The sequence below is a fragment of the Perognathus longimembris genome, chromosome 11 (genome assembly GCF_023159225.1).
Source record: "Perognathus longimembris pacificus isolate PPM17 chromosome 11, ASM2315922v1, whole genome shotgun sequence".
In the NCBI taxonomy this organism is placed as follows: domain Eukaryota; kingdom Metazoa; phylum Chordata; class Mammalia; order Rodentia; family Heteromyidae; genus Perognathus; species Perognathus longimembris.
This window is the reverse complement of record NC_063171.1, coordinates 38,429,321-38,441,694: the sequence shown is the minus strand read 5'-3', so window position 1 is coordinate 38,441,694 and position 12,374 is coordinate 38,429,321. Positions and strand designations below refer to the sequence as shown.

The following is a 12,374-nucleotide window of genomic DNA, read 5'->3' as shown; positions in this document are numbered from 1 at the left end:
TTCAGCAACTGCACAATGAACTGTGCCTCTTGAGGAGCAAAAGAGATTTCTCTTTGACAGAGACCAAGCAAGTGATTTAAATCACAGCAGGCCTAGACCTCAGCATTCTCTGCAGAGTCAAATGGAGGGGAAAGCTTACCTACAGGACAAAAGCATCTTTTAAGAAATGCTTCAGGTCGGGCTGAGGATATGGCCTAGTGGCAAGAGTGCTTGCCTCGTATACATGAGGCCCTGGGTTCGATTCCCCAGCACCACATATACAGAAAGCGGCCAGAAGTGGCGCTGTGGCTCAAGTGGCAGAGTGCTAGCCTTGAGCAAAAAGAAGTCAGGGACAGTGCTCAGGCCCTGAGTCCAAGCCCCAGGACTGGCCAAAAAAAAAGAATGCTTCAGATCAATCATATACATACATCCAAACAACTCTGCAAAGGAGAAGCACATTTACTTTCTCAGCACTCACAGAATTGGGATGTGGGACAATCCTGACTAACACAGACCTTCCCTACTTCCTTTTTCTATTTCAGTAAAATCCCTGCTGAACCACAGTGCCCCATTCCAGCTTCCTGACTGACACAGACACAGCTGCTCTAAGGACCTGAGCTCCATCTCAGCTGCATCTGACTGTTGCTGGGAACCCTTCTTCTGTCCATCTTCATGATGCTGTGGTTGCTTTTTCCAGTCTTCGGTGAGTAGGATGCTGGAGAAGGGCTGAGGCAGAGCCAATCCAGAGCCTATGTCTAGGCACCCAAGAAGCTCATCTTGAGCACAGTTTGTCTGCTGGGGTAGGATGAGGTGGGATAGGGTTCTGCTCCTAATCCCATATTAGCAGGTAGCATGGAGGTGGGTAGTTAGCAGAGGATGGTTCCTAGGGAAAAACAAAAGACTGCCTATCTCTTTGCCAAAGACAGATGAGTTTTCAGTGTTTGATATCATTTCAGCTTTGATCTAGGGTCATTGGAAAACTTAAAAAGGTCATCTAAGGAATTTTCTGGGAGAGTGAATTCTATTTCCAGCCTACATAAATTCTTCTTTGTCCAATCTTTCTTTCCACACCAAGCTACCATTTCTTTGGCTGAATTTTTTTATCTCCCAACTTAGATTTTGGATAGGCTTCCAATCTTGCTACATGAGATCATGGTTTTTTCCCATAAAGGAAAGTCTTGTATGTGGACCCAAACACAGCAGTAGTTCTAGAATCAGGGAGAAGGGAGAGCAAGCACTGGTAGAGTATGCGAAGCACCTAGATTTCTGTCAGAATCCTTCCTGGCATGTGTGTTCCCCATGGGTAGTCCACTGGCCTCAAAGAAAATAGCCAGGACACTTTTTATTAATTTTTTATTTTGTTGTCAAATTTATGTACAGAGAGGTTACAGTTTCATGTGTTAGGCCTTGAGTACATTTCTTGTACTGTTTGTTACCTCCTCCCTCATTCCCCCCTCCACCCTCCCTCTTTCCTTCTCCCCCATGAGTTGTTCAGTTGGTTTACACCAAATGGTTTTGCAAGTATTGCTTTTGGAGTTATTTGTCTCATTTTATCCTTTGTCTCTCGATTTTGATATTCCCTTTCACTTCCCTAGTTCTAATACCAGTATATACAGTATCCAGTGTATTCAGATGAGATACAGTGATAGTGCAAGTACAACCACAGGAAGGGATACAAGAGGATCATCAGCAAAAGAAGCTATGGTTTCACATGGCATGTTGAAAGTAATTACAACAGTGATATAACACTCATTTCCATAACATGGAGTTCATTTCACTTAACATCATCTTATGCATTCATAGGGGCATAGCTATTAGGCTCTTGTGATCCTCCGCTGTGACTAGCCTAAACCTGTGCTAATTATTCCATGTGAGGGAAACCATAGAGTCCATGTTTCTTTGGGTCTGGCTCACTTCACTTAGTATAATTTTTTCCAAGTCCTTCCATTTCCTTACAAATGGGGCAATTCCAATGAATTTTATGCCTCTATCAGAAAGAATGATATTGCCCCCAGGAAATGGAAGAACTTGGAAAAAATTATACTAAGTGAAGTGAGCCAGACCCAAAGAAACATGGACTCTATGGTCTCCCTTATTGGGAACAATTAGTACAGGTTTAGGCAAGCCACAGCAGAGGATCACAAGAGCCCAATAGCTATACCCTTATGATCACATAAGATGATGCTAAGTGAAATGAACTCCATGTTATGGAAACTATTGTTATATCACAGTTGTAACTACTTTCAACTTCCCATGTGTATCTGTAGCTGCTATTATTGACGATGTTCTTGTATCACCTTCCTGTGGTTGTACCTACACTATCTCTGTAATCTTATCTGAGTATATTGGAAACCATGTATACTGGTATTAGAACTAGGAAATTGAAAGGGAATACCAAAATTGAGAGACACGGGGTAAAAAAAGAAAAACAACTACAAAAGCAATACGTGCAAAACTGTTTGGTGTAAGTGAACTGAACACCGCATGGGGGGAAAGGGAAAGAGGGAGGAGGGAGGGGGGTATGAGGGAGGAGGTAACAAACAGTACAAGTAATGTATCCAATGCATAACATATGAAACTGTAACCTCTTTGTGCATCAGTTTGACAATAAAAATTTGGAAAAAAAATTCCATTGTGTATATGTACCACATTTTCCTGATCCATTCGTCTGCTGAGGGACATCTGAGTTGGTTCCATATTTTAGCTATGACAAATTGTGCTGTGATGAATATTGTTGTGCTGGTGGCTTTAGTGTGTTCTTGTTTGTGGTCTTTTGGGTAGATGCCCAAAACTGGGGCTGCTGGGTCATAGGGGAGCTCTATGTTTAGCCTTCTGAGGAATCTCCATACCTCTTTCCAGAGTGGCTGAACCAGTTTACATTCCCACTAACAATGAAGTAGGGTTCCCTTTTGGCCACATCCCCTCCAGCATTTGTTATTGTTAGTTTTCTTGATAAAGGACATTCTTACTGGGGTGAGGTAGAATCTCAATGTTGTTTTGATTTGTATTTCTTTTATGGCCAGTGATGTAGAGCACTTTTTCATGTCTCTTGGCCATTCTCATTTCCTCATCAGAGAAGTCTCTTTTTAAGTCTTTAGCCCATTTGTTGAGGGGGATGTAGGTTCTTTGTGGTTTTGTTTTGGAGGAATTTAATTTTTTTTGTTCTGCATATATTTTAGATATGAGGCCTTTGTCCATTGTATGGCCGGTAAAGATCTTTTCCCAGTCTGTAGGCTTTCTGTTTATCTTGTGAGCTATGTCCTTTGCCCTGCAGAAGCTCTGCTGTTTGATGCAGTCAGCCAGGGCACTTTTAAAAGCAGGTAGAAGAGGAGGTAATAACTAATGAAACTCCTGAGAATTTACCTACAAAATGGCAGACTTCTGGTAATGGAAAATGATTGTGTTTATAAACTGTTGGGAGTTATTAAATGTTTACTGGTTTCCATAGGAGTGAAGTTTGGGAGGGAAGAAGGAAGAGAGGAAGGGGGAGAGGAAAAAAGAAATAGAGGGCTGGCGGCACAGCAGATCTAAGAGAAGTAAAGGGGAGGAGGCCTGGTGCTGGTAGCTCACACCTGTAATCCTAGCTACTCAAAAGTCTTATCTCCCATTAACCATTGAAAAAGTGGAAGTGGAGGCATGGCGCAAGTGGTAGAGCACTAGCCTTGAATGAGAAAGCCAAGCAAGAGTGCAAGCACTGAGTACAAGCCCAGTACCAGTACCAGCAGAGACAGAAACAGACAGACAGACAGAGACAAAGACAGATGCAGAGAGAGAAAGGAAAGGAATAAGAGGAAAAGAATTACTGCCAAGTTCCAGCAGTAACAGCTTTTTTAGAATACATAGGTTGCTGATCTTGTGGTAATCTCTCTGACTCTTTCCCTCACAGCTCCGGTGACTGTCCAGTCTGGTGAGTTAACTCTTCACGCTTTTATGTTTCCGAGAACCACCTTCATTCTATGAGGCTTGGAAAGTGTGGCCTGTCCCTGCCTCTTAGCTGAGGGCTGCTGGGATCTGGGCAAGGACTGAGGTGAAGAGAGCCAGGATCCAGTGCTGATCTCTGCTTAGCCTCGGCTCTGTAGCTGGTGGGGCAGGAGGTGGGGGGACTTCATGGTCATGGTAGTACTTGAGGTTATTTGTTTAAGATTGGTGCTCTATTTTGATGTTCCCCTGGAGACAAAGGATAAAAGAAGAACCAATGCCAACAGCAATACTTTCAAAACTATACACTGTAAACCAACGTATAACTCATTGGGGAGGGCAGAAGGTGGGAGAAAAGTGAGGGAGGTGGTAACAAGGTGGATAAGAAATGTTCTCACTGCCTTACACATGAAACTCTAACACCTCTGTATGTCACTTTGACAATAAATAATTAAAAAAAAAAGATTGATGCTCTACCACTTGAGTCACACCTTCACTTCTGGCTGTTAGATAGTTCATTGTAGATAAGAATCTCAGAGCTTTTCTGCCTAGGTTTGTTTTAAACCATGATTCTTTTTATTGTTGTTGTTGGTGGTGGTTGTGGTGCTTGAACTCAGGACTGGGTGCTTCCCTGAGCTTTTCTTCTCAAGGCTAGCACTCTACCACTTTGATCCACAGAACCACTTCCAGTTTTCTGGTGGTTAATTAGAGATAAGAGTTTCATGGATGTTCTTGCCCAGGTTGGCTTCAAACCTTGGTTCTCAGATCTCAGCCCTCCGGAGTAGCTAGTATTACAGGCATGAGCCACCAAGTCCCCACTTTGAACCATGATTCTAGCCTTAACCTGAGAGGGATAGTTATAAATCTATCTGTAGACTAGCTATTGGCAGCTGGGGAAAAAAGGCATCGAATAACATTATAGACATATGGCCAGTGGGATGTGCAGAGAACAAGAATGTCACTAACTGTCGGGCTCGGTAGCCTCTCCCGGCGTGGGGTTCAAGGCTCTGCTAGGTTTCTCGCCACCCCTGTTTCTCGTCCTCTCTCCTGAATACCCGGCCGGCAGATAGCTAGGATGGGACTGGCGGGGTCAGGGCCGACCTCACATGCGCATGGCCTAATGAGAAAGCGTGCCCGCCTCCTTACCGATAAACAAAGTCAGACTTACGCAAGTCTCGGAGCAAGCTTCTGGAGCCAACTGCTTTATTAAGGTGAAGGTAAAGGGAGATAATTCCAAGAGAAGGCGATCGGCCAGGACGCCGATAGGCTGAAAGCTGTCACCTGATCCCCTTGAGCTAATGTCACTCGAAAGCGCCCAGCCAGGGCAGGACAGGTAGGCACCTGGGCTGGCGGGAGTGGAAGGCGCCTGGGCTGGCGGGAGAGTTGGGGGCTGGGTGCAAAGCCAGTTCTTCTGGTTCCGGACCCAGAAAACGTAGCCTGCTTCCTCATTCCCCTAGGGCTTGGGGGGAAGGGCGTCAAGCCCCCCGTTAAGTCTAAAGGCCGGATCCCAACAACTAACTGAGGTAGAGCTAATCTTGGTTGAGCGGGAAAGCTCACTGAGCCCATTTTTGCTAAGGCAGCAGTGAGTGTTCAGCTTCTGGACTTGTGCATAGAGCCCAATCCCTTTGCCCCATGAGCAGAATCATGGAAGTGCTAGGGCAGATATCTCGCTTCTTTTGCAGACTGGCTGAGCATCAGCATGCCTCACAATGCCTATGAAGGAGACCAGGTGGCAATAAGGTGCTCTGGGAAAAACAATGGTTAAAATAAAGAGACTAATGTACTACAAGGATGGAGCTCGGATCGCCACTTACAGTAGTGCCTCAAGCTATACCATTTCCAATGCAAGGCTCAGTGACAGAGGCTCCTATTTCTGTAAAGCAGACAGGAAAATTTTCCTATTTGTAGATGTGACAGAAGAAACGAACTCGGTGTGGCTCAGTGTCCAAGGTGAGGGCCCTTCTCTTCAAATGTCTGAGTCGGGCAAGGGGAAAAGCCTGTGTGGGAGGAGCAGGGGACAGGGTAGTGAAGACCATTCAGCGAGGGAGATAGGTTGTGTTTCCTTGAGTCTAGGTCTGTGTGCCTTGCTCACCAAGGCCACTACTCCACATCACTAACAGGGGTCTCTGTTCTGCCCTCCAGAGCTGTTTCCAGCACCTACACTGTCAGCCAGCCCCACCTAGCCCACTGAGGGGAGATCAGTGACCCTGTCCTGTAGCACCTGGCTCCCTTCCGATCGGTCAACAACCCAGTTGCACTACTCCTTCCTCTGAGGCAGCCACACTCTGCAGTCAGGCCGGAGATCCTCAGCATTTACCATCTCAGCAATATGGAAAGAAGATTCTGGCTACTACCAATGCGAGGCAAAGACAGCATCTCACAGTGTCTCCAAGAAGAGTGCGCAGTCCTATCTCAATGTACAGAGTGAGTGAGCCCTGATGGGCTGGGCGGCCTGGGAGAGCCGGAACACCCGCCACGTGATGAGCTCTGTTCAGCGATGTAGCCTGATGCCAGTGGGTGTGGGGACTACCATGACTCTTCTCTGATAGTTTCTGTGGGGGCATTATTTCCTAATAACTTTGCTCTCTCTGGCAGAAAAGTAATCATATCAACCTCCTTTACCATACAGTTGACACTGAGGTATGTTCATTTATACCAAGAGGTGAATAAATCAGCGTCTCTCTCTTCAAGGAGCCACCCCCCAGCTACGAAGCACCATGTAGAGCAATGAAAGCATAAGGAATAATCACAGGAAGCCACAGTAGCAATTCCTGGTATTTATAATAGGATGGCCATAGGCCAGGCCTGAACTCAGACTGAGGTGTTTAGTTCTAGAGCCTGTGATGTTCATATATAGCTGTAGAAAGAAAAAGTTAGGACCATTTACCACGTACAAGGTGCGGTTCAGAGCCGTTTAATGTTTAGTCCTTTCATCAGCCCTGAAACATACTTTTCAATATACCTCTGTAGTACAGTAGGTACTATAGTTATTCCTACTTTACAGATGAAAATATATAAAGCATAATTAAGAGACTTGGAACCATGTGTGGTGGCTGGTTCTTGCAATCCCAGCTATGTGAGAGGTGATGAGCCCTCACTTTAACCAATGAGCCAGACATAGTGGTGCATGTCTGTCATCCCAGTTATGTGGGAAGGCAGAGGTAGGAGGATCCTGGTCAGAGGACACTTCAGGCAAAGAAGCAAGACCTTACCCAAAAAATAACTAAAGTAGAAAAGGGATGGAGGCATGGCTCAAGCAGTAGAGTGCCTGTATGGCAAGTATAAGGCCAAGAGTTCAAACTTCAGTACTATAGAGAGAGGGGAGGGAGTGAGGGAAAAAAGGAGGAAAGGAGGGAGAAAGGGAGGGAGGAAAACAGAGACAAACAGACAGATCAAGAGATAGAAACTTGCCTCAGGTAACCCAGTACACAGAACTGGAATTTGATTCTGGTCACTGGCTCAGGTATATTCCTCAAACCACCTTGCTAATTCACGTGGAGAGTAGGGCAGGATCGTTATTGAGCATCAGACTACAGACTTGGCCCTATGTAATGTCTCCAAGAATGTCCTCTCCCCTCCAGAACACTTGGGCCAGTGGGGTGGACTTCAAACATTCAATTCCAGCCAACCCACCTGCATGAGGCTCAGCAGTGGGTACCAGACCCCATCCCCACCCCTGCCTTCCCCTGCCTGGCCCTCACCTGCCCTCTCCTTTCCCAGGAATCCCTGTGTCTCAAGTCTCCATGGAGACCCAGCCTCCAGGGGGCCAGGCAGTGGAAGGGGAGACACTGGTCCTTATCTGCTCCATGGAGGAAGGCACAGGGTACACCATGTTCTCCTGGCACAGGGAGAACATGAAGGAGAGTCTGGGGAGGAAAACGGAGCGTTCCCAGAGGGCAGAGCTGGAGATCCCTGCCATCAGGGCGAGCCATGCCGGCGGATACTACTGCACAGCCGACAACAGCTACGGCCCCATCCACAGTGAGGTGGTGACCCTCACTGTGAGAGGTGAGTAGCACTCACTCAGCTCCTAGCAACTCCCAACCGGGGTGAGTTTCCTTCTGTGGCAGTAAGGATGATCCACGATGATAAAACAAACAAACAAACAAAAACCCACGATCGAGAACATGAAGAGGAAATGTGGCAGTGGCAACAGTGATCAAGGAACTAAAGGAAGGAGTGGAGATGGGACAGATGACAGGTTACATGGAGTGGTCAGAGGCATGGATTGCATAATACTTCATCAGAACTCATCAAAGCTCTGCAAGAACCATCTCTGCGGAGGGCGCTTACCTTAGGAAAGAATTCGGGAATGGGGACCGAGCTGTGAGAGCCCTTGAGTGAGGACAGAGTGGGTTCTAAAACACACCACCTTGTGCCTGTGTGTCAGTTCCAGTGTCGCGTCCTCTCCTCACCTTTGGTCCTCCTGGAGCCCAGGCCTTCATTGGAGATGTCATAGAGCTTCATTGTGAAGATAGTAGAGCATCTCCCCCTGTCCTATATTGGTTTTTCCATGAAAATATCATCCATCCTGGGGAATGCCTCAGCACCATTCAGAGGGGGAGCATCCTTCAACCTGTCTCTGAGTGCATGGCATTCTGGGAACTACTTCTGTGAGGCTGACAATGGTTTCGGGTCCAAGCGTGGTGCGGAGGTAACACTCCACGTCAAAGGTAGGATGTGTTCAATGACTCCTTTCAGAGAACCTGTTGCAATTATACCAAGCCACAGTTTGTGGTCCCTTTCTACTGGATGCTCCCAACCCCTTGGGGAATCAGAGTTCTACTAGGGCCATTAACTCTCTTAACAAGTGTTATCACTGGCCTACTGTTTCTTATTTCTCTTTTACTTTTATAATTCTGTGTGTGTGTATGTGTGTGAAATAAACAATATGTGAGTTACTAACAAAACAAACAAAGAAACAAACAAACAGACTGGGTGTCTGGGCTTATACCTTTATTCCCAGCTACTTAAGATGCTAGATAGCAATTCAAAACCCATGTTGACAACACTGCAAGACACTTCAACAGAATTAATTAGATTAGTTATCAAATAGGCAGATATTAGAGATTAATCAGGCTATAAATGTGCTTATCTCTCTTCCACAAAGAAAATGTGCCTATGATTGGCAGTGTCATCAATGAAGTATGGAAGATTTTAAAAAATGAGTAAGCTCATTTGACCATAGGCTTTTCCTTATTGCAGCCCTCTTGTCTCTATCTTTATTTTTATTTTTTGTGCTAGTACTGGCATTTGAACTCAAGACCTTGCCCTCTCACTTGGCTTATTCACTCAAGGCTGCCATTCTATTAATTGAGCCACCTCTGACTTTGGAGTGGTTGATTAGAAAAAAAAGTCTTACAGACTTCTCAGCCCGGGTTGGCTTTAAATTGTAATCCTCAGATCTCAGCCTCCTGAGTACCTGGAATTACAGGTATAAGCCACCAGAACTCAGCTATCATCTGCAAATATAGAAAATATCTCATTCTGGCCTTTCCTGTCTTTAAGGTTTTTTTTCAAATATAATTTTATTGTTATTATTAAGGTACTATCATTTCACAAGTCAGGTCATGAATACCTTTTTGTGTTTGGACAATGTCACCCCTTTCTTGCCTGTTCCCCAGTTTCCCCTTCCCATCCTTGCTCACAAGTTACATAGTTCATTTTCCACATAGTGTCTACAAAACAGCATGATTACATTTGCTCACCCTTCCTATGTCCCTTTTGTCTTTACTATTTTGAGCTCATGAAAACCAAACCATAAATCTTTGTGCCCCCACATCCCTTTGTATTCATAGTGAAATCTAGAGTTCTTCTCCAGGTCTCCCTGTGTGGGGGGCCACTGATGGGCTATGACTGCTGTAGGCCGTGGTAAGGAGGTGGGACAATGCCAGGGCTCTGTATCTGTACTTTAGCAAACCCCTTACCCCCATTACCACATGCTCACCACCATCAGACAACCCCTCTCAATACTACTGAAGACTGTACATTCTGAATGTGCTCTAACCCTCTCTGTTGGCAGAGGCACCTCCCAAAGTCCGTCTCATGAACGGTCCCCACCGCTGCGAAGGACGGGTGGAGGTAGAACGGGAAGGCCGCTGGGGCACTGTGTGCGATGACGGCTGGGACATGAAGGATGTGGCTGTGGTGTGCCAAGAGCTGGGCTGCGGGGCAGCCAAACACACACCTGCAGCCGTGCTGTACCCACCAGTAGCAGGCATGGCCGTGCCGGTGCTCATTCGGGTGGCCCTGTGTAATGGGACAGAGAAGGCTCTGGCTGCCTGTGAGCAGGTGGAGACCTTTGACTGTGGACATGATGAGGATGCTGGGGCCGTGTGTGAAGGTGGGTAATGGCAGAGCCTGCGAGGAAGGTAGAGAATGGTGGACACACCCAGGTCTGGTCTGATGGCTGCTGTCTCCATTTCTCCTTCCAAAAACCACTGCACCTTCCTCCCTCAGAACCAGTCACCCAGCCAGGTACTGCTGCTGGCTCACATCTATAAACTCCCAGCTACTTAGAAGACTGTGTTCACACCAGTGTGGATGGAAGAGTCCATGAGATGCTTCTCTTCAATGAATCACCAAAACTCTGGAGTTGGATCTGTGGCTCAAGTGGTAGAGTGCTAGACTCGACAAGCAAAAAAACAAACAAACAAACAAAAAACACACCAACAAAACAAAAAAACAGGGCTGGGAATATGGCCTAGTGGCAAGAGTGCTTGCCTCGTATACATGAAGCCCTGGGTTCGATTCCCCAGCACCACATATATAGAAAACAGCCAGAAATGGCGCTGTGGCTCAAGTGGCAGAGTGCTAGCCTTAAGCAAAAAGAAGCCAGGGACAGTGCTCAGGCTGAGTCCAAGGCCCAGGACTGGCAAAAAAAAAGGACAACACCGAGGCCTTGAGTTCAAGTCCCAGGACTGGCACCAAAAACAAAAACAAAAACAAACAAACAAAAAATCCTCCATTCCCATTCCTCCGTAGCATGAGGTCAAGACAGCTCTATCAGTTCACATTGGGTTGGTCCTGAATCATAAAAGGCTCTCCTATATGCTCATATTATTAGTCCTTATCTGCCATCTCAAAAGACAAAGCATTCGTATTTCTATGGCTGTGGGTTAGGGCATAATGCCAAGAAAATAATTATGAAGCCATAGAATTACATAGTTTGAGTGGTTTTAATCAAGGTGACACTGCTTGTATAGTTCTGTAGTCACCTCAGCTCTTCTGAGATCTCTCCCAAACAATTCTGTTCATCAGACTAGCTTCTAATGGGACAGGATGGGGCTTTAGGGGTGTTGGAAAGACACTGGGTTGGCTAAGGAAGTCTGGCCACAAACCATAAAAGCCAAAGTTACCTGAGGGTGAAAGGAAAATGAAGAAATTTTTAGACTCTTTCAGCTTGAAAAGTCTCCACCGAGCCTGTGACTACAGTGGAACCCAGGAAGACTGTTTTCTCCAGCTCCTAGATGCCATCGGCAGGGGTGACAGGGTAGCCTTTCAGAGGTCCTTAGTGAGAATAAAAAAGGAGTCAGGACTGAGCACTGGAATAAGAAAGAATAAACTGAGGTGTGTTGGGCCCTACATTTAATAGAAATGTGGACCTATAAATCAAATTCCATGAAAGAAAATGCAGGTGTTTAATTTTATTTTTAAGTTTTCAGGAAGAGACTAGCTTTCCATTCTTCCCTTCTTAAATACCCACATGTTACAAAAATTATTAGCATAAATTAATTGAATTAAGGGGTTTCATTCTGATATTTACAACATGCATAGAGTGTTCTTTGATCAAACTCACCCTATCTATATTGCTCTTTCTTAACCACTCTCCTTCCTCCCATTATAGGCATAAAACATATTCAAAAGAACAGTACACAATAAAGAAATAAATCATCCCAAATTCCCATACTCAAAAGTAACTGCTGTTCTGGTACTTGCAAGGTTTAATAAATAATAAATGTGTGAATGAATACATATTTGAATTTATTATTCTGTAGACTGTACATTATAGTGCTCATTAAATTTAACAATACAATGTAAAAGAAATTCCACAGAGAAAACACACACACATATGTGTGTGATGTCTTGAAATTCGTATAAAAATGTTTACACTAAATTTTTTTGTTTAATCCTAAAATTGACCTCTCAAGAAAATAAATTCTAGCTGGGTGCTCATGTCTCACACCTGTAATCTCAGTTATTCAAGAGTCTGAGATGTGAAAATCAAAGTTTGAAGACATCCTGGGCAAAAAAGTCTGTGAGACTCTTATCTCCAATTAACAGGCAAAATGTCAGAAGTAGAGGTATGGTTCAAGTGGTAGAACACTAGCCTTGAGTGAAAAAAAGCCCAGTACCAGAACAAGAGTGAGCAGGAAGGGAGGGAGGGAGGGAGGGAGGGAGGGAGGGAGGGAAGAGGGAGGTAAGAAAGAAAGAAAGAAAGAAAAAAAGAAAGAAAGAAAGAAAAGAAAGAAAGAAAG

The 12,374-nt window shown here is 45.2% G+C and overlaps 1 pseudogene; it reads left to right on the top strand.

The window, feature by feature from the left end:
• The first annotated feature begins 651 nt into the window (after positions 1 to 651).
• On the top strand, positions 652 to 10,400 carry LOC125359351 (annotated as a pseudogene).
• The last annotated feature ends 1,974 nt before the right edge of the window (positions 10,401 to 12,374 follow it).